General features: G+C 44.4%; 1 long non-coding RNA gene across 1 annotated transcript in view; it reads left to right on the top strand.

Moving 5' to 3' along the window:
• Window positions 1-6,303, top strand: part of LOC127009358 (uncharacterized) — a 184,810-nt gene extending 178,507 nt beyond the window's left edge. Inside the window, exon 5 of the long non-coding RNA XR_007761891.1 lies at window positions 6,264-6,303. This is a non-coding gene — a long non-coding RNA (uncharacterized LOC127009358). The remainder of the gene's footprint in view (window positions 1-6,263) is intronic.
• Window positions 6,304-27,691: the final 21,388 nt, after the last annotated feature.

The raw sequence follows: 27,691 nt of genomic DNA, 5'->3' as shown, positions 1-27,691 counted from the left end.
TCACTCATTTTTAATCTTTCGTCTTTTTTCTTCCTTTCTCTTCTGTTCTGTATTCTTTCTTTCTCTCCAGCTTTCTTTCTTAACATTTTTTTTTTCGTGTTGTGGTATATTTCGTTTTGTCATTTCCTTGCCTTCATCTTGATCTTTTTCTCTTGTCAGTTATTAAAGAAAGGTTAAAAGCACGAAATAATTTTACCTTCTTTCTTCCCTTCTCTTTTATTCATACATTTTTCGATTCAATTTTTAAAGAAAGCTTACCCCCCAAAACCCTCCAAAAAAGATAAAATCTCATAATTCTATTTCGCAAAATTTCTCGGAGTTTCGGTTCGGCGTCGTCGTATTTTCGGCGCCAGATTGAAAAGCGTGGCCGGCGACGCGACAACTTTCTTGACTCGTGTCCAAAAACGAAATTCGGTTCACGAGCAAATATAACCCGAAAAATTAGTGTTATGGGGAGGAAGAGGAAAGCGAGGGAGAAGGGGGCTGCTGATGGGAGGAAGAGCGAGGAGGAGGAAGAGGAGGAGGAGGAGGAGGCAGGGTAAAAGAAGACATTGTGTTGGTATAGCTAGATGGGATGGTGGAAAAATTGAGGAAGGGAACAGACGAGAAGAGAGAATGCCTTTTAGGAAACACTGAAGGGTGGGGAAGAGGGGAGAAATGGAAAAGGGAAAAAGAGAGGGAGGAAGGGGAAGGTTTTGGTGGGGAAAGAAGCTGAGAGGGAGGGAACTTTAGATGTTTGGAGAGAAGTGGAGGAGTAGGAGGAGGGAAAAGAAAGGGAGCTGAAAGGAAGAACGGGGTAATTCAAGGGTGGGGGGAGGATAACTGAAGGTGTGTTAGTTTGGAGGGAAAGAGAAGTTTAGGCGGATGAATAAGTGGGCATGGGGGTGTCTTTGGAACGGACAGCATTAGTTGGAGGGTAAGAGGGATTGAGGGGAACCTATTAGAGAGAGGGGAGTTCATTTCCTTATATTCCCTTATCCTCTCTCCACTTGTTTATTGCTGTCTATCCCCACTTCAGGCTCTCACATACCTACAGTGGGGAGTTATAGGACGGAGTGGGGACAAGGGTGAAGAGAGTGGAGGGGAGGAGGGGAGAACTTTGAGACAGGGGAAGACTGTTTAAAGGGTTTGGAAGGAAGGGGGATAAAGTTGAGGGATGTTGAAGGGAGGAAGGGATGCAGTGTTAGAAAAGAAAACGTCTGGGAGTTGAAAAGGAGGGGAAGGGGACAAAAAGGGGAGGGGAAAGGGAAAGAGGGGAAAATATGAGGGAAGAGAAGGAAGCAGGACGTAGGTGAGGAAAGGAGGGTGTGTAATGCAAGGAATGGAAGTTTTGAGAGTTGGAAAGGGAGGGAGGTGATCAAAGGGGAGTGGAGGGGAGGAAGAGGAACAATTTGAGGGATGGGGAGGCTTTTAAAGGGAAGGGGACATCGATGAAGGGTGTTGAGGGGAAGAGATACAATGTGAGAAATGAAAGCATCTTAGAGTTGGGGAAGAAAGGGAGGGGGTCAAAGTGAGGAGAGGAGGAGGAGGCAGGGGAGCTATTTGAGGGAGAGGGGGGGGCTTCTGGCGGTGGAGGGAGGAGAGTTGTTTCCTGGGGACATCCGGCCACAAACGGGAACACTTGTCCTCCTCACGAGCGGCCAAACACGATCCGGAAGCTGAGGACCCAGAAATGTGGCGCATGTCGTAAACACACACACACACGCACACACACACACACACACACACACACACACACACACACACACACACACACACACACACACACATCACCAAAAAAATAATTAGACCAGTTTCTACCATTGAAGGTGAACTTTGATTAGCAGATTAATAATGAGGAGTTGTGTAAATGAGTCAAGATCAAGACAGACAGACAGACGGACAGACAGACAGGTAGAGAGAGCCAGGTCGAGGGCGTTCAGGTGTGAGCGAATACCTGTGTTGGCTCTTAGCGTTGCGTCACCACCTGGTTTATGGGCCGTAATTAGTGTTCGTTACAGACCCCCGTGTGTCACCGAGCCTCAAGACTTCTCCTCCTCCATCTCTCCTTCACGTCATCTCCGTCCTGACCCATCTTAAATACTTCCATCCTCTTCCCTTCCATCTCCTTTATCCTCCTCGTTCTTCTCCCTCTCTTCCTTATGTCTCCTCCGTCCTGACCCATCTTAAATACCACCCACTTGCCTTTCCTCTTCCATCTATCTCATCCTCTTCCTCTCTTATGTTTCCGTTGCGTCCCACCTTGAAAACCACCCTCCTCGCTCCATCCCCTTCATCTTTTTCCTCGTCTTCCTCCTCCTCGTCCTTCTCCATCTATCCTTTATGTCTCCGTCCAACATAATACCACCCACCCTCCTTTCTTCATCTCCCTTATCTTCCTTCTCTTCGTCGTTCTCGTCCTCGTCCTCCTCCATCCCTCCTTCACGCCGCCTCCGTCCCCTCCCACCTTAAAATGAATACCTCTCTTCTTTCTTCCATCTTCCTCATCTTATTTCTCTTCGTTCTCCTCCTCCTCGTCCGTCTCCATCTTTCTAAATTGTCTTCCAAGCCTCACCCAAGAAATCACCCTACTGTCTTTCATCTTCCTCATCTTCTTTCTCTTCTTCCTCGTCCTCCTCTTCGCCCTCCTCCATATATCTATTATGTCTTTCCCGTCTCATCCAAAAGGCCACCCTCTTTTCGTTCCTCTCTCTCATTTTCTCCCTCTTCACCTATCTCTTCGCCCTCTTCGTTCTTCTCCTTTTCCTCTTAATCTCCTTTACGTCTCCATGTCACCCAGATGTCACCCACTTCTCTTCCATCTCCCTCATCATCTTCCTTTTCCTCCTCCGCCACATCCTCCACCAAACCACTCTACCACCACCGTCACCACAGCCATCACACATCACAACCACAAAGCGACCTAAACTCCTCATTTGCTGCACTTACAATGGTTAGGTTTACCCATAGAGTCCTCCCCCTAATGCTGCTCTTTCCCTACATCCTGCGCCTCCCCACCACCTTCCCGCCCCTCACCCCGCTCCACGCGCCTCCCTCTCTTTCCCTCATTAGTCTTGGAAGTGACTAGACCTTATTTCGGTAACAGGAAGGTTCAGGACTGGTAGCTTTCAGGTGACCATTAAAAAGGGACCAGAAGGAGGAGGAGGAGGAGGAGTAGAAGGAGGAAGAGGACCAGGAGGCAGTGAGGGAGGTTAGGAGGGGAGAAGGGAGGGAGAGAGAACATAATTAGAGAGGAGAATATTGCCCCGGGCGGAAGCAACTATCAAAGCTAAGTGACAGGTGAGACTTGTTGATTAGCGCGGTGATTAGGCAGGTAGACGAGAGAGAGAGAGAGAGAGAGAGAGAGAGAGAGAGAGAGAGAGAGAGAGAGAGATGATTTGTAATGCTCTTCGGAAATATATTAAAGGAAAAGTTTAAGGAATTTTTATCTAATGCGAATGAAAGATGATTTCGTGCTTAGAAAGAAAACGGGAGGAAGGGAAGTAATAATGAGAGAAGAGAGACAATGAAGGAGAAGGAGGAAGAGGAGCAGGGAAGGGTAGCGCAAAGAAGGGAGGTGCACGAAGAGAGAGGAAAAGAAAAGGAAAGGAAGGGAAGGGAAGGGAGTCGGGAGGATGCATGGGAGTGGGAAGAAGATCCTACAGGACATATTTATCGGCCAGTAGGAACTTGTAGGAGGAGATACCTGTCACAATAATTACAGGTGAAAGGACGGTGTTTCTTAGCTCACCTGTCACCTGCCCGGCCCTCACCCCCCACCCCATCTTTCCCCCCTACCCTATCTCTCCCCCTCCTACACACACATCCTCCACCCCCTCCCTCCCTCCGCCACCCACGATTTGACTGTAATTTTGTTAAGAGGAAGAGCTCCATATATTTACTTTTCAGTGCTAATTTTCCGAGAGTAAGATAGAGACGGAGTGAGTGAGCGCCGGAGAGGGACCAACACAAAGCAAAGGGCGAGAGAGAGAAGGGGAGGAAATGAGTGAAAGACATGATGTAATTACGATGCAGAGAGAGAGAGAGAGAGAGAGAGAGAGAGAGAGAGAGAGAAGATCGGTGTAGAGGATGAATAAAGTATAAGAAGGGTTAGGAGAGAATGCGACAGATGAGACGAAGCATAAAGATGATTAATATAATTTGAAGGATGTTGGGGTGAGAGAGAGAGAGAGAGAGAGAGAGAGAGAGAGAGAGAGAGAGAGAGAGAGAGAGAGAGAGAGAGAGAGAGAGAGAGAGAGAGAGAAAGGAGATGGATCGAGATAATGATAAATGGAGATAAGGGAAGGGAGAGGGATAAATGTTGTATGGAGGAAAGAAGACATTTTTGTACATAACCAAGAAGAAGAAAGAGAAGAGGGCGGGGAAAGAATGCTTGCCTGATGATAATTACTCACAGCTTTATCACCTTTCTGTTTTACTTATCCCGTCTTTTACCTGTCTACCTGCTAGTAACCTCTCGATCAATCTACCTGTGCATCTACCTACGTACCTACCTACTCATCTACCTACCTCTCTTGGCCACTTTTCTCTGATTTCTTATATAGGAGAATTGTTAGCGGACTTCTCTGTTTTATTTTATTATATTATTGTTTCCCCTTGAGCTGCTTCGTTTACTGTAAAAATAAAACTTCCTACCTACCTACCTACTTCCCCTCCCTCCCTCACGCACGTTTATCTTCCTTATCATCTACGTCCCTTACACGCCGAGCTCATTCGTCCATCTCTCCTCCTAACACCAAGGAAAGCGAGAGTACTTCCCATGGGCTACGGGTCGTTGTGTTGGCGATTAGAGTCACGTTGGGTCCCCTCGGTCGTGTTCGGGGGACGAGGTCACGTGATGGTGTGCTAGGGTTACGCTGTAGTGGTTGAGTTCATATTAGGTTTGCTAAGATCGTATCACGGTGGCTTAGCTCCCCGCCTCACCGCCATTCTCCTAGCGTTCACCCACTTTTCCCACCTCTCTCTTCTCTTCTCTCTCCTTACCTCATATTCCAAGACTATGCACTCCAGGGTATACTTATCATCTCATAAACTTGCAAAATAATTCAGCTGCATTTCTTATGTTGATGGCTTCTTGCTCCTCCTCCTCTCCCCGTTCCACTTCAAACCAGTTGCAACTCTCCTCTGTGAAAGTCAGTGATCGAAAAGTGTGATTGAGGAGTCTGAGTCCATTCCTGAGGTGCAACAACATGACCTTCGTGACAAAATGACTCTATTTGAACTATCGGACTTTGCTGCCGGTTAAATCCAGTTTCTTTAACATCTTGTGTGTGTGTGTGTGTGTGTGTGTGTGTGTGTGTGTGTGTGTGTGTGTGTGTGTGTGTGTGTGTGTGTTGTAAAGAGGATCTGTGTCTCGCTGGCTATCTTATTTACGAGATGCGAGGCGAGAACAGTGGCACCTTGCTGCTCCTGCTCCCTCCTGGCGGTGGTGCTTCTTCAAGATTGAGTGGTGTTCATTTTCTTGCATGCTTTGTGTGTGTGTGTGTGTGTGTGTGTGTGTGTGTGTGTGTGTGTGTGTGTGTGTGTGTGTGTGTTTTCACGGTGGGAAATAATGTTTCTACTCTTTCCGACGAGAGGCAAATATCTCCATCGTGTGAAGGAGCTGGTGTTGTTGCTGTTATTGTTCTTTTTCTTGTTGTAACTCATATAAGGAACATACGACATTCATTGCTCGCTTTTCTTAAGTTATAATCTAAGTGTGACTTCCATAACAGCGTGATATTCTAAGAAGAAGTCAAAAAGTGTTAGACAGGACAGGACAGGACTCGATCTTTGGTCCTAGACACACAACACTTGTTCGCTAACCCTTCAGCTGCAGCCTCTCACTGTGTCAGTATCACAACTAAACACAAAACAAGGATTTACCAAGAAACTACAACGGCAAATTTTAAGTTTATATATACGCTCCATTTATTTCATTATTTGTATCAAAAACTGAGCGAGATGCTGCCAAGAAAACGGATTGACATTTAAAGTGTAGATTGTTTTTGATAATTTATGATGCATTTGATCAGTAGTGTGTTGACCTCATGAAAATAATTAGCTGGCTGCATGTTGACATTAAAGTAGATCTGATCACTGTAGCATATAACTTATTCTGAAGAAAAAAAAAATTGCTCCTCTGACAAAGAAGATCCAACCACTTTTAAGACAACATTTTCCTGACATTAAAATACAAATGACTAGTAGCCGTTTAGAAAAATTCTGCTCTTTTGACAAACGAGGCCCAACTACTTTCACAGCAACATTTTCCTCCTTTTCAGGGCGGACGGCCGGTACCTGCCAGCGAGGGCGAGCGAGAGGTAAGTTACCCAGACGGGATATTTATTGTTTTCCTTCCTCACGCTGTGCTTTCCCGGCGGCCCGCGAAGGTGCGTGTTGGGATGGATTCTGGCGCAGCTTAAAATAATGTCTTTGTGGTGAGAAGACGGGAGAGGAGGGGATGGGGGTGGAGAGAGAGAGAGAGAGAGAGATGAGGGGGACTATGGTCACTGGGAATGATTCATCGAGTTGAAGTGTAGCCAAATCTGTGTTAACCCCACTGTGTCGGAGATAGAGTGGCGAGATTAGAGAGAGAGAGAGAGAGAGAGAGAGAGAGAGAGAGAGAGAGAGAGAGAGAGAGAGAGAGAGAGAGAGAGAGAGAGAGAGAGAGAGAGAGAGAGAGAGAGAGAGAGAGAGATCAGTCACCTGTGTTTTCTGTCTCGCTATCGCCGCGTCTCACTAATTGATCTCGGTAAAGGGAAGAAAAATATAAAAAGACGTATGTTAGTGACCCGCAAAGCCCACGTAATTGGACTTTTTTTTTTTTTTTTTTTTACCAGGGGAGAAAAAATGAGATTGGGAAGGCGAGGATTGGGGTGGGGTAATGGGGTGAGGAGATGGGTGAGATGAGAATGAGAAGGGGGTGTAGGGATGCTGGGGGAAGAAAAGGAGATTGGGAAGGGAAGGGGCATTGCAAGGGGGCCGGTGAGGTAGAGTAATTGAATGGGGAGATGGGTGAGATGAGACGGGGTGAGAAGGGGAGAGAGGATGGAATGAGACTAAATGTATGGGAGACAGACAGGATAGGTGTTGGGAGGTTGGATCAGTGAAAGATGATACGAGGAGAGGACTGGATGGTGGGGTGGGGGTTGGGGGAAAGATGTTGGGAGGTAGGTGGCAGGTAAGGTGTTAATCATGAGCTTGTAAACAAAAAGATACACCTGTCCTTTATCACCTGTTATAAAAAGTAGCGTCTCTTAAGTTCTGTCATCAGGCGAGACTCAGGTTCAAGTGATTGAAGGTTATAATAACACGAAACAGATTGTGGGGCCCCGAAGAGAATATTGTTTGTAAAGTATAAAAAAAGACTACAATAAGTTCTAAGTTTCGCCATATGAAAAGTCAGAATGATACAAAATGTTCCAAGTTTCTTCACACGAAAAGTCATTAAAATTTTATGTTCCAAGTTTCTTCATTCGGCAAGACTCAAGTACTGGTAAAAAATATTCAAACGCATTATAAAGCAAAGAGTCCACTGCCACTTTTTTTTTACAGCTAAAGAAACAGCTCAAGGGCAACAACAAAAAGGGTAAAAAAAAAAGGCCGCTAATCGATTTTCCTACAGAGACAAAAGTTATGAGTGGCTGACAAGTTTGGGTAGTCAGTGTACAGGTGACAGAATTAGAAGGTACTTATATTTCGATTTGAATTCTCCTGGAAGTATCGTGATCCCCTAAAGGCTCGACGCGTGCCCCGCCGTGTCCGCTAATTAGTGGCCCCCAACCGTCACATGACTCCGTATATGAGAGGAAGTTTCGCGTGTAGGGGACAAGAATTTTTTTTGGTTTAAGCCACGAGATTACGATTGTAGGGCCACACCAGGTTATTTTTTTCTTGTTTTAGTTAATTGGTTTCTGTTTTATTTAATTATATATTTTTTTTGGGGGGGGCGTTTTTTTTTACAGCAAAGGAGACAGCACAAGGGCACACAAAAAAAGGAAACAACAATAAAAAAGCCCGCTAATAAAAAAAGGAAAAATGAGCCAAAAAAGAAAATGGATCAAAGTATTTATGAAAGTTAATGCTTGCTTATAAATTAACTTAGCAATGTACATTCATGGGTACTCACGGACAGACAGACAAACAGAAAGAGATTACATATTTTACCCATATACGCTTGTTTTGACGTGGTCCGCTTACTCTCTCTCTCTCTCTCTCTCTCTCTCTCTCTCTCTCTCTCTCTCTCTCTCTCTCTCTCTCTCTCTCTCTCTCTCTCTCTCTCTCTCTCTCTCTCTCTCTCTCTCGCTAATGAGGACCCTCCCTTCAAAATAAATGGAGAGGCGAATCCTGATGTGCTTGTGACGTCACCCAAGAGCTATTACCGCCGTATGTCTTGGTCAGGGAGGTGCGGGGGGGTGGAGGGAAGAAGGGAGAAAGGGAACGTAGGGAGCAAAGAGAGTCGAAGGAAAGGAGGGGAAGTACACAGGTAGCAGAAGGAAAAGGGAAGGGAAAAAGGGAGGTTAAGGCATTACTGTGTAGATAATGAAGCCAACGTTGCCCTCCTCGCGGTAATGATCCTTGCTCGGCCTGTCAGGGAAGAGAAAGGGCTAAGAGGGCGTGAGGGCGCGGCTACACACACGCCCAGAGCCCCTCAGCCCTTCCCCCGAACTCCTGGCATTCCTTCGCAAATCTTCCCTGGCCCCGTAAATCCACATTCTTCACGTATAAACACTTTGTATCACCTGTAAATTCTTCAGTGTTTACCTTTGTTCTTTGGTCCTCTTTAAGTGTCATGCTCTCGAACCTATAAGTCTTCAGTATTCCTTTCTACTCCGTTACTTTTCTCTCACTACTTTCTTATCCTTTTTTTTATATCACCCTTTAACATCTTCAGTACCTCCTTTCACTTCTTTTCCTTTCTTTCGCTCCTTTCTTATCCTTTTCTTATATCACTCTTTAGTTGTCTTCAATATTCCCTTTCACTCTTTTAGCTTCTTTCACTTCTCTTCTATCTTTTTTTTTATATTAGCTTTGAATCTCTAGTACATTATTCACATTTGCTTCTGTATCCCTCCTTAATATAAGTATCCTTGTAATGTCTCTACATTCCCTTTCAGTCACCCAGCTCTCCTTTATCTCTTTCATTTCCTTTTGTTTTATATGACGTTTAATTTCTGTAGCATTTTCATCCCTCTTTCCTAGTCCTCTTATGTTTCAGTCTATTTCTCTAAGTCCTCCATATTCTCTTTCTCTCAACTTTTCTTTCATCTCTTCCTTTTTCCTCTTATTTTTTGCAACACCTTTAAATTCTGTAGTACTTTCCCCTCTTCCTTTGGCATCAAATACTTCACTCTCTTCTCTGTAAGTCCTCCCTTTCAGACCCGCACTTTTCTTTCATCTCGTTCCTGTCCTCTTCTATTAGCACGACCCTTTAGTCTTCCCCCCTTAGACCCCCCTCCTCAACCACAACATAATCCCTCATCTCCCCTTAGCCCTCCCGTCTCGCCCATACTCCCGCCCTCCCCGGAAACAGTCGGTGAAGCCACAAAATTATCCTGCCACTCCGCCGTCCCTTCCCCTAAGCACGGAGGAGATTGGGACGCGTTGGGCTGACGAGGATAAGCTTAGACAGAGTGGATATTGCAACCATTATTTTTTGCAGTAATGAATCGCAGTATAAAAAAGGTTAGTAAAATACCTTGATGCGATAATTGGATGGCGTTTGGCTAAAGAAAATAAGGTCGGACAGATTAGATATTGCTTACAAGTAGTTTTTTTTCTGGTATATTAATAAAGTAGACAAAAAAAGTAAGTGAATTATCCTGATATGATCGTTAGAAGAGTTTAGGTCATTATCGAACGTACCTACCGACGCCCTACATGAAAAGAGAATGGGATAGGGGTTTAGCCTCGGTTTAGCTCTCTCTTGCCCCTCGCCCCCAATCACCCCAATCCAGCGCCGCTACCTCCCCTCCGCCTAAAAAAAAAAGCATCACGCTCCAGCTTTCATCTCGGCGTCGCTCGTAATGATCGGCCATGAAGTGATTTTTTCCGCCAAAGATGCAACCTTTAACGAGGCCGATGACCCGCCGCGGAGGTGAGGAGGTGGGAAGAGAGTGAGGGAGGCAGAGGGAGGGAGGGAGAGGGAAAAAAAAAAAAAACATCAAGAGCCATAAATCATAGGTGGGCAGTGGGGCGGAAGAGACGGCGCTCGTAACCCTCCATAGAGAGTGTTGGATCCCCTCTCCAATAGGGTTGATCAGACCGTCTGCCCGACCCCGCCGATGCCTGCTTCTGACACTTATAGTTTGTCTGGTTCACACCGGTGCTCAGGCGAAAATGTGGGTTCGGAACTTTTTGCGCTCTAAGAGGAAACAAATAGCATATCAGGCTCTTTACGAAATACCGTTTTCAGTCTGTATGGGGTTCACTTGGTTAAGATTAGCAAAAGAAAAATGGTCAGAAGAAAATAACTCATCAGGGCCTTGGTCAGGTAATTTTAGGTCGGTTAGATTAGGCTGAAAGGAAACGAATAATATATAATCTTCTATACTAAAACCAGTTACAAGCCAATATTATAGTTTCATCTTGATTAAAATTAGCGAAACAATATCGTCAGGGGACATAAATCATCCGGGGTTTTGTCAAATACTTTTAGGTCGGTTAGGTCAGATTAGGATGAAAGGAAACGAATACCACATCAAGTTTTATCCTAAATACTGTTTCCACTCTCTTAGTTTCGTCTTCGTTAAAATTACCGAAGGAAAGGCTCGTCACAGGAAAATAAATTCATCCGAGCTTTTGTCAGGTAGGGTTTGGTCCGTCGTGTACAGGTAAGGCAGCGCAGTAGTAACCATCAACGTATTTTATATGCGTGGCCGGATTGCTGGACGTTAGATGAACGATAAAAAGAGATGGAGAACGTTGTGTTGAAACGTTATGATTATTGTCCGATGATGGAGAGAGAGAGAGAGAAAAATGAAAGAAAGAAAGGACGAAAAAGACAAATGAATATAGAAGAGAGAGAGAGAGAGAGAGAGAGAGAGAGAGAGAGAGAGAGAGAGAGAGAGAGATGGCGAGAACGAGAGCGACAGTGAAAGAGAGAGAGCGAGAGAGAGAGACTGATGTTCTTCCTAAATCACTCTCGCCTTCCCCCTGTCGGCTACACGCCCAAAGTTTTCCCTCGTCGGTAAATAAACAGGTTCTTGTGTCCATTTGGCGCCAATGTTTTCCACGTCACCTCAGCCTCGCGCGCCTCACCTACGGATGCCTTAAAGAGAGAGAGAAAGAGGTAAAAAAAAAAAGGGAGGGAGCGCAGTTTTAGCCACATGTTGCGCTCTCTCTCTCTCTCTCTCTCTCTCCACAGATGGCGTCGCTAAGTGCACAATTTTTCATGTCTCTTGTATCGAAGTTTTCTCGTTGTAATAATTTGTAAAGACAATACTTCCTTTTTTTTTTCTTTTTTCTACGAGTTTTTTTTTTTTTTATAACGAATTGGTTTGCTTCCTTTGTTGGGAAGGATGATCTCGTAAAGCTTAGGTACTTGGTTAGGATTGACGTTACATTTTTTTTTTACTTAGTGTGTGTATGGGAATAGTTTGAAACGAAAGAAGAAAATTAATGAACGCGAAGCAAAACAAAGTATAACACATGAAAGAAAAGCTAAAGAAACAACGATAATGACAGCCAGTCTTGAGCGGCGGCCAACAATCACACACACGAACACACCATGCGCAAAAAAAAAAAAAAAACGCATACGAGCCAAAACAAGAAAAGAACGCTAGGAAAACATAAACAAAGAGCCTCCTTACCTCCCTTCTCCCCATACCTTTCTCCTCCCTATCTCTCCTCCATTCCTTCTTCCCCCTTGCGTCTGCAGATGGAGGAAGGAGGAAAGGAAGAGGGAAGAGGATGAGAAAAGCTCAGCAAAAACGACTCATCTCCGCGGGAAAGACAACACCGCGTCGAGATCTGTCTCCCGCCGGGGGTTCCTCGCGGCGAGCCCCACATTCCTCCGTGGCAGGTCCTCGTGTTCCGGCGGCGAGGAAGAATGACTGCACTTTACACTTCCCAACGAGGCAGGATGCTAAGTGAGCTGGAAAGGAAACACGCTTCCCGGCCGCAGAGTTCGCCTCGAGGAGGAAGCACGCGAAGACATCCCCTCCCGAGGCGATTCCTATGGACCGTAAGGGGTCTTGGCACGCTGGGATCATCGCCCTTAATCTAATGTGCGTTTTGGGCTTCCTTTAGCCCCAAGGGGTTTCATTAGAAGCTGTCCGACACGTATCGTTCGAGATAAGAAAGTGTCTTAGCCGACTTTCGACAAGTCAGACAATTTATGAAGGACGAGCGGGGTAGCCAAGGGTAGAAAGAGTGTCTGAGGTCCTACGAGGGAAGCAGGACGAAAGAAAGTCTGCCTTGAACATAGAGACGTTTCGTGTCTCCTGAAGAAAATAAACCGAGATCTTGGTTCCTGACAGATGTGCGGGCGAGACAGACGCCTCATCCCCGTACAAGCAGAAGAATGAGGTTCACTCCGGGAGGGGGAGGAGCGGTGCAGAGAGAAAAATTATGCGTACAGTGCTCCAGGAAGCGTGCTGGGGCAACGAACCAAACTGACGGCTCTACGATGCCTGCGCTATAAATGCATGTGAGAGAGACTACTTGCGGCTTGATATCTAGTGCTATGGTGGGTTTGCGAGGCATGTTGAGGCGAGTCTATTTGCATGCGTTTGCTAGCGGAGGAGACGCCCAGCAGCACTCCAAGCGTCCGTAGCTCAGGACGCTTTGTTGGCAGACAGTCCGTGTGTAAGAAATGGCGGCCAGCAGACACCCCACTTAGAGGAGGGAGTCTAGGTCGTTCCGCTTCCTGGCGAAGAAGGAAGGACTGCTGCAGGGGGCCTGGCCTCCCCTCCACCCCCTTACCATGTCTCTCTCTCTCTCTCTCTCTCTCTCTCTCTCTCTCTCTCTCTCTCTCTCTCTCTCTCTCTCTCTCTCTCTCTCTCTCTCTCTCTCTCTCTCTCTCTCTCTCTCTCTCTCTCTCTCTCTCTCTCTCTCTCTCACACACACACACACACACACACACACACACACACACACACACACACACACACACACACACACACACACACACACACACACGAACACACACACAAGTCTCACAAATGTGCCGTTTTCATCCCAGCATTTTTATTGGTGCTTATTTTCATATCATAAATATATAGACATCTGTTTTTCTCGTTTTCCTCCTCTTTTTCCCACTGTCTTCGTGTTAGTTCTGTTGGACCGTATGCTTTGTGCCTTTCCTGTGATTGTCTGAGTCAGGATTTACCTTTTACAATTAAAAAATACCCAAATACTTTCAGTAATAGCTCCTATATTCAATTGATTATTTATATTGTTAATGATATATTAATAATTAATTGAATTAATGATGTTGTTTTGAAAGTTTGATTTTTCTGTTGTAGTCATGATTTCTTTTCCAAAAAATGATACCACTATATTTTTCATTCTCCGGAAGAAGCGTTACTCATTTAAATATGTAATTTGAAAGGACGATCCAAGAGGCTTATAATACATGGTGAATGTCGAGACCAAATATTCTCCCGTGGCTTTAAATAAGCCTTCTGCAATACCCGTCTATTAAAGTGCAAATAACATTTTAAGCCATGGCGGATGAGTGGTGCACGAAGAGGTTTTTTTTCCGACAAATCAGGAAATAAATTCCCTGGACAGCTACTTTCGGCCGCCATTGAGTGGCCGAAGAGCAGCCGGGCTCTACGTTAGGCCTAGCTTCGATTACGTCTTTGTACAAATAGAGTGTCGGGGAGGAACAATACCCGCAGGAGGCGGCGATACAAAGATCCACCGGCGGCAGCGTGGCCTGAATAGGGCGAGCGGAGCCCCTCAGGAAGACACAAATGGACTACGAGTATCGACATGTAAAGGTAGATCAAGAGATAAATAGAAAAAGGAAGATAAATAGATAAGTGGATGGGTGCGTAGATAGAGAGAAAATGGACAAATTGGTATATATATATATATATATATATATATATATATATATATATATATATATATATATATATATATATATATATATATATATATATATATATATATATATATATATATATATATATATATATATATAGAGAGAGAGAGAGAGAGAGAGAGAGAGAGAGAGAGAGAGAGAGAGAGAGAGAGAGAGAACATAAAAAAAAAGAACGTAAGGAGTCTGCAAGAGGCCGGTTGGCCTTTACAAGGCAACTCCTGTAAACCAAATTCCACCTTACCTCACAATCCATGAGCCTATCCACCCTCTTCTTGAATGTATCTGTTGTATTGGTATCCACAACACGACTGCCAAGCCTGTTCCAGTCATCCACGATTCTGATGATAAACCAATTGTTGCCTATATCTTTGTTAAATCTGAATTTAACTTTAAATTGATGAATGTCCTACCTGGCTCTTTTACTATGAAAATCCTATTAACATCCTCCTTATTAAAGCCATTCATCCACTCATAAACTTCACTCAAAGCTCCTCGCAACCTCCGTCTTTCCAGAGAATGCAGATTTAGATGCCTAAGTCTATCCCCATACGGCAAGTTTTTCACCCCTTGAATAATGTCCTTCGTTGTGTAGTTCATATCATCCTAATATCCATTCTATAGTATGTATGATGACCAAAACTGAACCGCATGATCGAGGTGAATTTTGATTAGAGGCTCTAGGTGTGACTAATGGCGTATCTGGCGAGTGTCGCAGGGCTCAGGGGTTCCGGCAGTGCGCTTTGGCTCCTCCAGAGCGTTAACGGAGGTGCCGAAGATCCCGAGGGTTCAGGGGTAAGGGGGTGTTGAAGTGCCGGCATGACAATTACTGACCCTCTTACTAGCCAGACGACCCGAGTAACTAATGGCAGGTTAATGACACTATCTAATGGAGGGTACGACGCTTAGGGAAGCACAATTCCCCTAAGCATGGCAATAGTGTCATGTCACCAACTAAATAAAAACGGTAAAAAAAGACAAAAACAAAAAAAAATCTAGCTTTCAGGCGTTTTGTGTTATATGTTGGTACTGGTGGTCTTTTCTAGAGAGGAGGAGACGCTAACGTAGCAGCATACAGCACCACGAAAAGGCGGCATGGGGACATCAAGAAAGGTAATTAAAAATAAGAACACCAAGAAAAGGAAGATAAAGAAAAAGAATACCAGAAAGAAGATAGACAGAAACACAAGACCAAGAAAAGTAAAAGAAATAGAAACATCAACCACGTTTCGGCCCTAACTAACATCAGCAAAATTATGGGTGAGTCTTTTCTGGAGGAAAGAGGCTCACCCAGACCAACGAACATCAAAAAGGATGATGTAGAAAAGAAAAATTAAAACAACATCGAGAAAAGAAAAATGAAACAACATCGAGAAAAGAAAAATGAAAATACAACATCGAGAAAATAAGAAAATATCATCCACCTTTTGGCCCATAGGGCTGCAAGGTGGATGATGGGTGAGCCTCTTCTGGGGAGAAAGACCCAAGAACATCAAACAAGGGTATAAAAAAAGAACACCAAGAAAATTATATATAAAGAGAAAAGAAAGAAAAGAAAACATCAAAAGTAAAGGAAAGAAAAATTTAAATAAAATGAAATAAATAAATAAAATAAGATAAATAAAACAAAAAAAAATAATGTAAAATAAAGAAAATAAAACAAAATAAAATGTTAAAATTAAATAAATAAATAACTACATACATAAATAAATAAATAACCACACAGGTAAGTATTTAACCATCTCCCTAGGATATATATATATATATATATATATATATATATATATATATATATATATATATATATATATATATATATATATATATATATATATATATATATATATATATATATATATATATATATATATATATATATATATATATATATATATATATATATATATATATATATATATATATATATATATATATATATATATATATATATATATATAATGAATAGATAATAAACACATGACTATGCAGTTGTTTATAAGTATTACGGCTTTCCAGACCACCCACGTTAGTCGGGCATCGCGGTGAGCTTCAGTGTGCGACTCGGGGAATAAAAAAAATAAAATGTATAAAAATCCCCGCCCCCCCACAACACCTCAGACCTGATACCTGCACCTGCCCCACCCCACGACCCCATGACCCCTTCACACACACACACACACACACACACACACACACACACACATACACACACACACACACACACACACACACACACACAAACGCCTGAAAAGTTAGTAGCGAGAAATTCTATGAAAAAAGTGTCCATTTCAAGGGAAAAAAAGGAACGAAATGGCTGATAAAGGCCGGAGCCATTTATGCCGGAACCTTTCCTCTTGGCCTCCCTCTGGGCTGCGTCTTTCACAAGCTTTTTTTTTTCTTTTGTTATTGTGAGGGTCCTTCTTCCTCCCTCTTCTGCCTTTCCTCACTTTCTCCCTCCTTTTCTCCCTCCTTCTCTCTTCCTCAATCTCTGTTCATCTTTCCTAATGCACTGTCTTGTTGAGTATCCTGCACTAGTTACCATGACACACACACACACACACACACACACACGGAAGAAGAAAAAAACACAAAGCTAGACTGCCCGGCCCTTTGTGTCCCCTCTTACCATTTTCCTCTCGTTTCCCCTCACTTTTCCCGTTTCCCCTCACCCTTCTTCCCTCCCCCTTCCCTCGCCCCTCCAGCTGGCCAGAATAGGCGACTTATCAAGGGAAACTGTAGCTGACCCGTGAAACAGCTGCTCGCCCCCTCTAGCGGCGCGCTGCCCAACAATTAGCGATCAAAGGAGCGAAGAACAGAAGACCGTCATTAAGAAAGTGAAGTCCGAGAAGGAGGATTTATTCGACCCTGTTGTTCTTGTATATAGGACCGACTTAGGGTGTTAGTGTTATCATTGTGCTTGTTGTTCCTATTATTTTTTATTATGTAATCTTTGTTTTTTTATCATTCTAGAAACAATGATAGAAACATAAAGACTACTATCGATTCCAGTATCAACAGCAGCAACAACAGCATAATTAAAATAGTAGTTGTGATTGTACTTTTTTTTTTTTACAACAAAGGAGGCAGCTCAAGGGCACAAAAAAGAAAGAAAACAATAATAAAAAAAAGCCCGCTACTCGCTGCTCCTAGATAAGAAACAAAAGAGGTGTCCAAAAGCATAGTAGTAGAAGTAGTAGTAGTAGTAGTAGTAGTAGTAGTAGTAGTAGCAGTAGTAGTAGTAGCAGTAGTAGTAGTAGCAGTAGTAGTAGCAGTAGTAGCAGTAGCTGTAGCATTAGTAGTAGCAATAGCATGGATGGATTTTATACAGACAGCGGCGCCGTAATATGTCATTTTATACTTTGCCGTGCTGTCCCCCGCTGGAGTTAGGGTTGACTGAAGGACATCTAGGTAGCATGTGGGTAAGCTCTGGTCACTCGGGGATGGCTGAAAACTGTAGAGTAGGTTCAGTTCATAAACCATGTAGCTGTGATATAATTTAGCCACGAGGTTGCTTTGTAACTACTTCCTTGTTGGAGCGCTCGTTCTTATTGCCATCCTCAGCAAGTTTATCGCTCATAAAGTCACTAAGAACACCTGTCAGTAGAACGGCCAGGTAGCTCATTCCGTAGCGTTCGTTCTCTGTATGTATCTCACACAATATACGATCTCCGCCAAATATTTAGTAACTGTTTTTCGGCCAGTTTTGTGATACACGTTCTCCCGTTGCTGCTATACGCAAGGAAAATCGTAAACGCGTCTCCAGCCATCTTTATACCAAGCATCACCTAAATCCCCCTTCCTCCACGCTCGCCTTGAGGAGCAACTAATGTATTTATCAGAAAGGTTCCTCCGCTTACAAGGGATTAGCGACACGCCTGACATGCAGCGGGAGTCAGTAAGGAGCTGCAAACCGCATTCACCCGCACAAAGGCCTTTAATTTAAGCAACGTTTATGCCAAAACACAAATCGTTCTCAAAACTTCTTACCGTGAAGGCATGTGCGCCCTCGACCACCCACCGGCGCCCACCACCACGTCGTCCTGCCCCCCACCCTGAGTACCCTCCCTTCAGCTCCCTTCCCCACCACCCCCACCCTTCCCTTCCCCTAACCTCCCTGACCCTCTTCTCCTCCCCTGCAGCAAGTATGAGAGCCACAATTAGGCATTATACGGCGAGGCGCAGTGAATGTGTCGGCAGCCCAGCGTAACCTCAGGGGCCGGGGAAGAAAGTGGAGAGGCATGAAAATGAGTGAGCGAGTAAAGAACACTGACAGAGCCATTACGCCGCCTGCCTCCATGTTCTCCTCCCTCCCTCCCCCGCCTCTCTCTCTCTCTCTCTCTCTCTCTCTCTCTCTCTCTCTCTCTCTCTCTCTCTCTCTCTCCCCCCCTCCCACATACACACACTGACACCAACACCACCACCTCCACAACCTCCACCAACCCCGTATTGCCCGTTGCCCTCTCCTCCTTTCCTCCCCTCATCCCATCCCTCCCCTCCCCTCCTCTTCCTCCTCCTCCTCCCCCCAGTATAGGTAGACGCCCCCGGCCAGGTTAGACAGGTGGATCCCCACGCCAGGTAAGCTAATCCAGGTAAAATTGTCATGTTTACTTCGATTACGTACGATAAAGAAATCTGCCGCAGCTACTGACTTCGGCCGCGGGTGGAGGGCGTATAAGGGGCGGCGGGAGGGGTGGTGCGGTTTAGTCCTTAGCGAGGGAGGCCACGAGGGAGGTTTTGGCCGCTCCCTTCCGCGGTTCGGGTTAGGCTGGGTAGTCCGCGCGGGTCATAATGTTTAAGCTGTGTTTTCTCGCCGACAAAAAGCCTTCGCGAGCCGTCGGATAGATGACAGCCAAGTGACAGCTGTGGAAAGCGCAAAAACAGCGAATTATTCTCTCTCTCTCTCTCTCTCTCTCTCTCTCTCTCTCTCTCTCTCTCTCTCCCATACACACACAAACGGTCATTTCGAGGCTCTCTAGCGGCTATCTTTTATATGGGAGAGTTCCTTTTAGTTATCCTTTATGGCGGGAGTTGAGCGCCATAAAGAATTGCTCCAAAACAACTTAACGTCCCAACAACAGCAACAACAACATCAACGAAAGTAGCAACAGTAACACCAAGAACAGCAATAAAACCAACAAAAGGAACAACTACTATTTCTTATTATTCTACTACTACTACTACTACAACTACTACTACTACTACTACTACTACTACTACTCCCATTACTACAACAACAACCTCAACAGTTTTCCCTTTAGAAGAACAAAATGAATGTATATTTAACGACCTGACATCGGAGAAAAGACGGACACAACTTCGGTTTGAACGCGCCCTCTAAATGTGTGTGTGTGTGTGTGTGTGTGTGTGTGTGTGTGTGTGTGTGTGTGTGTGTAGCCAGCCAGCTCCCATGTGTAGGCCTTTCACTAATGTGTCTCTAAACAGCTGACTCGTTAGTGGTGATGGCTGTCTTATCTCCACCCATCCCACCTCCATCCACCACCACCACCACCACCACTCTCCATTACTCCTCTTCACGCGCCCAGACCTGCCCACTGTCACGCCTCCCCTCCCTCCTACCCCCTTCCCTCCAACACCTATATATCGCCCCTTACCACCCATCCACCCCGTTCTGGCTTCATCCTTCGCACACTCTTTTTACCTCTCCGCCTATCACCCTCAACGGAATGACATAGTGTGTGTGTGCGTGTGTGTGTGTGTGTGTGTGTGAGAGAGAGAGAGAGAGAGAGAGAGAGAGAGAGAGAGAGAGAGAGAGAGAGAGAGAGAGAGAGAGAGAGAGAAAACCTTGATTTCAGTTGATGACAGTAAACATTATACTGAATGATTGACAAGGTGAAGCAGTAGGAGGAAGAGGAGGCGGAGGCAGTTTAGTATTGGTAGTGGTGATGGTGGTGACAGAGGTGGAGGATAAATAGTAGGAGGTGGAGGAGGAGGAGGAGGGGGAAGTATGAGTAAAATATTCACTATCGACAGTTCAGACAAATCAAATAACTTCTCTCGATAACTTCTTACTTCAACGCTTTTTTTATATCATTAAATTTAGTAGAAAGAGTATTTGAAAGTGTAGGCAGTCCCTTGTAACATCGATAACAGAAGCGAAAAATAAGGAGGGTGGCATGACCAGAGGCAGAGTTCAGGAGCCAGACCATGAAAAAGAGAAAGGAAAGAGGAGGGGTAGGAGCAGAAACACTTGACTGAGATATGAGGTAGGGAAAGGGGGAAGGGGAGAGATTTGAGCAGGACCAAGCAGTAAGCGTAAGAGGCAGGGAAAGGGAAAGGAGAAGGGGACAGTGTTTGAGCAAGAATACGCGTTCGGGATAAGAGAAAAGAGCAGAGGAAAGGGAAGCTAAAGGTTAGGATCAAGAACACCTGGTAGGGATATGGGACAGGTGGAGAGAGAGGGAGGAGCATATACGGAGATAAAGACAGTGAAAGAGGTAGAAAAGGGAACAGTGAATGATTCAGGAACACGGTGTTGGTGTAGGCGTTGGGAGCTGAGGACAGCGGTAGGGTACGCAGATGCAGGGGCGAGGGCAGGGCGGAGAACAGTGGCAGGGTACAGACAGGGATGCAAGGGGTGGTGGAGCAGGCAAGGAGGGTGGCGGGTCGGCGTGCGGTGCGGGCGGCGTGGCAGACCTTAGCGGCGGTGTGGCGCTCATCATATATTCAGAGCCTGTAAGTGTCGCCGCGCCGCTCCGTCCATCGGTAAAACATTTGTCTCTTCGTTCCGCGCTCACCGTCTTTTGTAGAGGCCCTTCACGATTCCAAACTAAACTAAAGTGAGTACGACATGACCTTTCTTATGCCGTCAAGGAGCAAAATCAAAGAGAAAATAACAATAAATGACGAAACCGAGCAGAGCATGACCTTTCTTATTAACGTAAAGGGGGCAAAATCAAGGAGAAAGCAACAAAATAACTTAACTTAGCAGAGCGTGACCTTTCTAATACTGTATAGGAGGCAAAATGAAGAGGAAAACAACAACAACAACAGCAACAACAGCAACAACAACAACAACAACAACAACAACAACAAGGAAACTCCCGCAACACTGCATCTGAAAGAATAACATGTAAGATGCCAAATAAAGCTGTAAATATTGTATCCAGCGTACGTAAGACAGCATGAAAGCATAAAATGTAAGAAAGTAAGTACTGATGTAGTTTGACCTTTTGAAGAGAAGCAAATTACGACAATCAGCAAATAACAAATGTGAGTTGGTTGGATAGTTAGGTTAGATGATAAGGAAAGATTGGAAGAAGAAAGGAGATGAAGAGAAGGGATAAAGAACAGCTAGGGAAGAAGGGGTCAGGGAGGGGAAGACCAGCTGGGAAAGAAGGGGTTAGGGAAGGGGAGGATGATGGGGAGGAGAGGCAACAGGTCACCAGTTTATACTATTGATCAGCAACAACAATGACGTCACGATGAAGGGTTGGGGAAGAGAAAGGGGAGGAGGAAGAGGACGAGGAGGAGGAGGAGGAGGAGAGGATCGATCACTAGAGTCGCTGCAGGTGTTGAAAATAATAATAATGATAATAATAATAATAATAATAATAATAATAATAATAATAATAATAATAATAATAATAATAATAACTAATAATAGTAATACTAATCAACTTTGAATGTTATTCTTATTACTTTATTTTTTTTCACTTCGCCTTTCTTTATTATTAATTGTTCAGTTCATAAATTTCTGTTATCTTCGTTGATGTCCGAGCGTTGTTTATTTAACATATAATTCTTAATAGATTTCAGGATAATTCATGTTCGTCGTCATATCATAAGTTTTCTCTATTGATTACACTGTGTTTGGATTTATTTTGTTATTCTTCTCACCGACCCTGACCTTTTATACATAAAGACCACATTTTCTTTCTTCGTCACATACCGCGATTTGATTTCACTCTTTTCCTCGCATCTCACAACCGACATTCATCGCACCTGCGCCGTCCGAAAAGCCAGGTAACCATTCGTAATCCCCTTTATACCAATCATCCTCTCTTTTTCCCCTCCTTCTTCAACATTTCCTTCGCCTCCAGATTCCCAAATTATGCCGTCCCTTCATCATCATCTTCCCACCCATTTCTCTCTCATATTCGAAACCTTCCGCTCAAGTACGTCTAGATTAAGCCTTTCACCTCCATTTAGCTCCCGCTCCTTTATGATCACCGCCCGGCGCCCTAAATCATCTCGGTCTTTCCCAAATTACATCTGACACGACACGTCCATGTTAACTGCTTTTGTTCCTCCGCTGGCCGAGGGGAGGGAGAGAAGAGAGAGAGAGAGAGAGAGAGAGAGAGAGAGAGAGAGAGAGAGAGAGAGAGAGAGAGAGAGAGAGAGAGAGAGAGAGAGAGAGAGAGAGAGAGAGAGAGAGAGAGAGAGAGAGAGAGAGAGAGAGAGAGAGAGAGAGAGAGAGAGAGAGAGAGAGAGAGAGAGAGAGTAAACAATTATCCTCGGAATAATCGCGGAAATAAGTCGTAATTGCCGCATAACTCCGCAATTCGCACACTAAGCGGGCCTCGTGTCTCACCCTGACGCCCACGGCAGCTCCAGGGATTAAGGTAGCGGGGGAAGGAAGGTGAGGGACGTTCGCGCAAGGAAAAGAAATGAATAGCAAACATACCTGTATTTAGCGATATTTACGTTGGAGTCAAATAAATCAGAAAGGACTGTCAGAAATTTGGGCACGAAGGTAAAATTAGTGATAAAAAATGCAAGAACTTAAAATAGAAGCATAGTAAGGAGTCTAACTTTTCTCGACAGTATTTATGGTACTGCCTCACATCACATGACCGCCAAATTGAGCCTGTTTCACTCGCCCACTGCTCTATTATTAAAGCAATTCATGACAATCTTTACTTAACTCGATGTCATGGAACTTAAACATATACCATACGAGTACTGCCCTTCTATTCTACTTACTTAACTGGATGTCATGGAACTTAAACATATACCATACGAGTACTGCCCTTCTATTCTACTTACTTAACTGGATGTCATGGAACTTAAACATATTACCATACGAGTACTGCCCTTCTATTCTACTTACTTAACTGGATGTCATGGAACTTAAACATATTACCATACGAGTACTGCCCTTCTATTCTACTTACTTAACTGGATGTCATGGAACTTAAACATATTACCATACGAGTATTGCCCATCTATTCTACTTATTTAACTGGATGTCATGGAACTTAAACATATTACCATACGAGTACTGCCCATCTATTCTACTTATTTAACTGGATGTCATGGAACTTAAACATATTACCATACGAGTACTGCCCATATATTCTACTTATTTAACTGGATGTCATGGAACTTAAACATATTACCATACGAGTACTGCCCTTCTATTCTACTTATTTAACTGGATATCATAGAACTTAAACATATTACCATACGAGTACTGCCCATCTATTCTACTTACTTAACTGGATGTCATGGAACTTAAACATATTACCATACGAGTACTGCCCTTCTATTCTACTTACTTAACTGGATATCATGGAACTTAAACATATTACCATACGAGTACTGCCCTTCTATTCTACTTACTTAACTGGATGTCATGGAACTTAAACATATACCATACGAGTACTGCCCTTCTATTCTACTTATTTAACTGGATGTCATGGAACTTAAACATATTACCATACGAGTACTGCCCATATATTCTACTTATTTAACTGGATGTCATGGAACTTAAACATATACCATACGAGTACTGCCCATATATTCTACTTACTTAACTGGGTGTCATGGAACTTAAACATATTACCATACGAGCATTGCCTTTCTCTTCTATTACCAGAGTCTAATAAACATGTTACGTCATTGCGAAATAAAGTATTATGAGTACATCCACCTGAAGTTAAGCAGGTCAGTAAGCAAACAATGGGGAGCCGATACAAAGGATTGTCCCACGCCCATCGCTGGAACATGAACCGTTACAGTTAGTACCCATAAAAAAACAGGTGTAGCAGATTGTACAAGAAATAAAAATGAAAAATGAAAATCAACCATTATTTGTATTTTTTCACATCCAGGTTCGATTCTCCTTTGCATTTTTTCCCCCCTGATGTGAGCACTAATTGCAGAATGCGTACGAATTGGCAGAGACACGAGTGACCTGCTGCCACGAAGAACAGTATAACGTAGTGGTGCCCTTTGAAGGATCTCCCCGAGTGTCTGTGGCTTGTGTGTTCGTCTCTGACCGTCCGCCGCCACCCCGCCGTCTCCGCCTCGTCCGGGGTGAAGGAGGGTTGGTCTGATTACTCGAATGATCATGTGCGACTTTTTTCCGTTTTCCTCCCTTTATTTCGGGTTATATGAGGCATTTATATTACAGTGTGTGTGTGTGTGTGTGTGTGTGTGTGTGTGTGTGTGTGTGTGTGTGTGTACTTTTCTTCGTGTTTCTTTTTTTTTTATTCTCCTCGTCTCCTCAAGTGAAATCAACTCCGTGGACTGGAACATATTTTTATTGCCCGCGTAAACTTTTGTGATTTTCTCTGCCACGCCAGACACACCGTCGATTACCTCGCCGTAAAAACACACGCTCAAGCCACGCGAAACAAATTACAGCACAAAACTTGACGCCAAAGGACCCAGAAAACACAAACTTGGGCACTTGGCACGAAATCAGCTATGAAGTAAGAGTCGCAAAAGAGTCGCAAATAATAATAACAATCACCACCGCTGCCACCGCTTCTTATATTCGTTTCTTTTTCGTCTCCGCTGCTCACCGGTGCATCTTTAAGCGGGGACGCCGGACCAGGAAGTCGGGTGGCGGTGGTGTTGGCGGTGGTGGTGGTGTGCCCCGGCGTTTCTCAGTGACCCCGAAAGCCGACCGAACCCAGCATCCATAAATTGTCCGTTTCGCTCGTCCGTCTGAACCACTTCATGTATAAATCGCACGATATCAGGGCGACATCTCTTGCACACTTTATGCTTTCTCTCTCTCTCTCTCTCTCTCTCTCTCTCTCTCTCTCTCTCTCTCTCTCTCTCTCTCTCTCTCTCTCTCTCTCTCTCTCTCTCTCTCTCTCTCTCTCTCTCTCTCTCTTCTCTTCTCTCTCTCTCTCTCTCTCTCTTCTTCTTCTTCTTCTTCTTCTTCTTCTTCTTCTTCTTCTTCTTCTTCTTCTTCTTCCTCTTCTTCTTCTTCTTCTTCTTCTTTAACGCAGCTCCCGAGACAAGTAGTTTTTTGCTCCATATCCTGACATTCGGCATCAAGTATAATTCAATCCTCGACTGCACGTAAGGACACAAAGCCTCTCTCCCTCCCTCCCTGCAACCCTCCTTAACATTGACTCCGGCCCGCCGAACCAGGTCAGACCCGAAGTCTTGTTCCTCAGACGGCACTCGAAAAACGGCGGTCGGTCGCTCAGTCCCTCTCACCCTCGGTCGCTCGCTCGGTCGGTCGGTCGGTCGGAACAGCGAGAAAGAAAGGAAGAAAGAGAGGGAGAGAGGGAAAAAACACGCACACGCCCTAACGAGTGTATATTGTGTGTGTGTGTGTGTGTGTGTGTGTGTGTGTGTGTGTATAGTTGAACTCTGAAAAGAAACGATGTAAAATATTCGAGACTGCTTATTGATACACTTTATTTATGATGTTGTCTCGAAGTGTATATAGGAGAGAGAGAGAGAGAGAGAGAGAGAGAGAGAGAGAGAGAGAGAGAGAGAGAGAGAGAGAGAGAGAGAGAGAGAGAGAGAGAGAGAATTTTTTTTATATGAACAGTACGTCAATTTCTAAGAGTGTACAACGGTGTGACTTTCCTCGGAATACACAACGAGAGGGCGACAAGAGGATCCCGGAATAAGCTGTTTAGATGTTACATGAAAGGGAAGGCAAGGGAAAGGAAAGGACGGGAAGGTAAGAGTAGGGGAGGGAAGGGAAGGCGGCACGCACTAGAAAAGAAGGAAAGGAAGAAGTGGAAAGCCATGAAGGGAAATAGTTGCTGGATGACCAAGGAGGTGAAAAATAAAAAAAAGGAGGAGGAAGTACTTTTGGCAGGTATAGGCAGAAAGGAAAGCAGAAAAAGGAGGAAAAGGAAGAGGCGAGGATTAAAATAGAGAGTGGGGGAGGAGGAAGTTGAGGAGGAAGTTGAGAAGGAAGTTTTAGAGGAGAGGGAGGAGGAAAAAGTACTAGCAGGTATATGTAGAAAGGAAAGAAGAAATCGGAGGAGGAGAAAGAGACGAAAATGAGGAAAGAGAGAGAAGGGGGAAGAAGATTAGCAGGCCGGGCTATTACACAACCGCGTCGTGAGCAGCAGTGAAAAAAATAGTGAATAAATGCTAACGAAGGATAAAAGCAACAGCAGAAACGCACAAAAACACTCGGTCGTTCAGGGAGGAGCTGCGGGCGGGGAAAAAGAGGGATGTAAAACCATGGCCTGTGTCCCTCCTTGCCCCTCCTTTCTCCCCCCCCCCCCCCCTCCTCGCCCTAACATGTCCTGCTACACCGCGTCTCCCTCCGCCCGCGACCTGCTTTTCAATGTGTGCTCCCTCTGATATTTTTCTGCCCCGACACTCCCTGCTAAATGGCCTCATGAACCACCAGCGCCACGGGGGTTCCTGGAGGCGAGGGACCCGTGGCGAAACAGCGGGGACTTCGACCTTACCCGTTGCCCGTCTGCTTGGCTCCCTCTTGCCCCCGAGCCATTCAGCGCGGCGCACAGTTCGTCAGAGCCTGTTTGCCGAGGTTATGAATAAGTGGAGAAGGGGCGACAAGTTCACTGGTATAAAGAGAAGGGCTTAGTTAGGAGGGAGGGTCTCCGGCTCTCTCTCGAAAAATGGATCCAAGAGGCTGTTGACCGTCCATCGCGGCGACCCAGGGCAGGGGACGCGAAGGGACAGAAGAATGGGAAGGAGAAAGGGAGAGAAGTGGATAGATTAAAATGGAGATATGCTACACAAAAGAGAGAAAAATATGTAGTGAAAAGGAGAAATACACTGTGAAAGAAAAGTAAATAGAATGATAATGAAGATAGAAAGAAAATGAAGCATGAAAATAACAAACGAAAGTAGATGAAAGGAAATACTTACAAAAGTAGATACATGAAAAAGGCGATATCAGACACAAAAGGAAAAAAAAATTGTACTGAAAGGAGAAATAAAGTATGAAATTGAGAAAAATAGATACATTGAAACTGGAGATAGGATTAAAACGAAACATGCATAAATAAGAAAGGGAGAGAAAAGTAAATTAAAAGAAAAACCCACATAATAATAACTGAAAAGAGTGTCAAAACGGATAAATAAGAAATAAAGACAATCAAGAGAGAGAGAGAAAGAGAGAACGATGGGGGAGACTTGCTGGAATAATAAAGAAAGAAACACCGTGGTAGAAACGAAGAGCAGAGAGAGAGAGAGAGCGTAGGGTCAGGGACAAAGGGGGAGGAAGGGAGGGAGAGAGAAGAGGACAGGAGAGGCAGGTAGAGAAAGGGCGAAAATGTCACCCTAAAATGTAGCTCCGAAATTATTTAAAAAGAGGAACACGAAAAATATAAAAGTACCAGAGAGAGAGAGAGAGAGAGAGAGAGAGAGAGAGATGAATAATATAAATCTATCAAAACAGACAACCTATAATTAAATAACACTCTCTCTCTCTCTCTCTCTCTCTCTCTCTCTCTCTCTCTG

Source organism: Eriocheir sinensis, chromosome 40 (genome assembly GCF_024679095.1).
Source record: "Eriocheir sinensis breed Jianghai 21 chromosome 40, ASM2467909v1, whole genome shotgun sequence".
Taxonomy (NCBI): domain Eukaryota; kingdom Metazoa; phylum Arthropoda; class Malacostraca; order Decapoda; family Varunidae; genus Eriocheir; species Eriocheir sinensis.
Note: the sequence above shows the minus strand (reverse complement) of the source record. Positions and strands in the feature narration are given on the sequence as shown.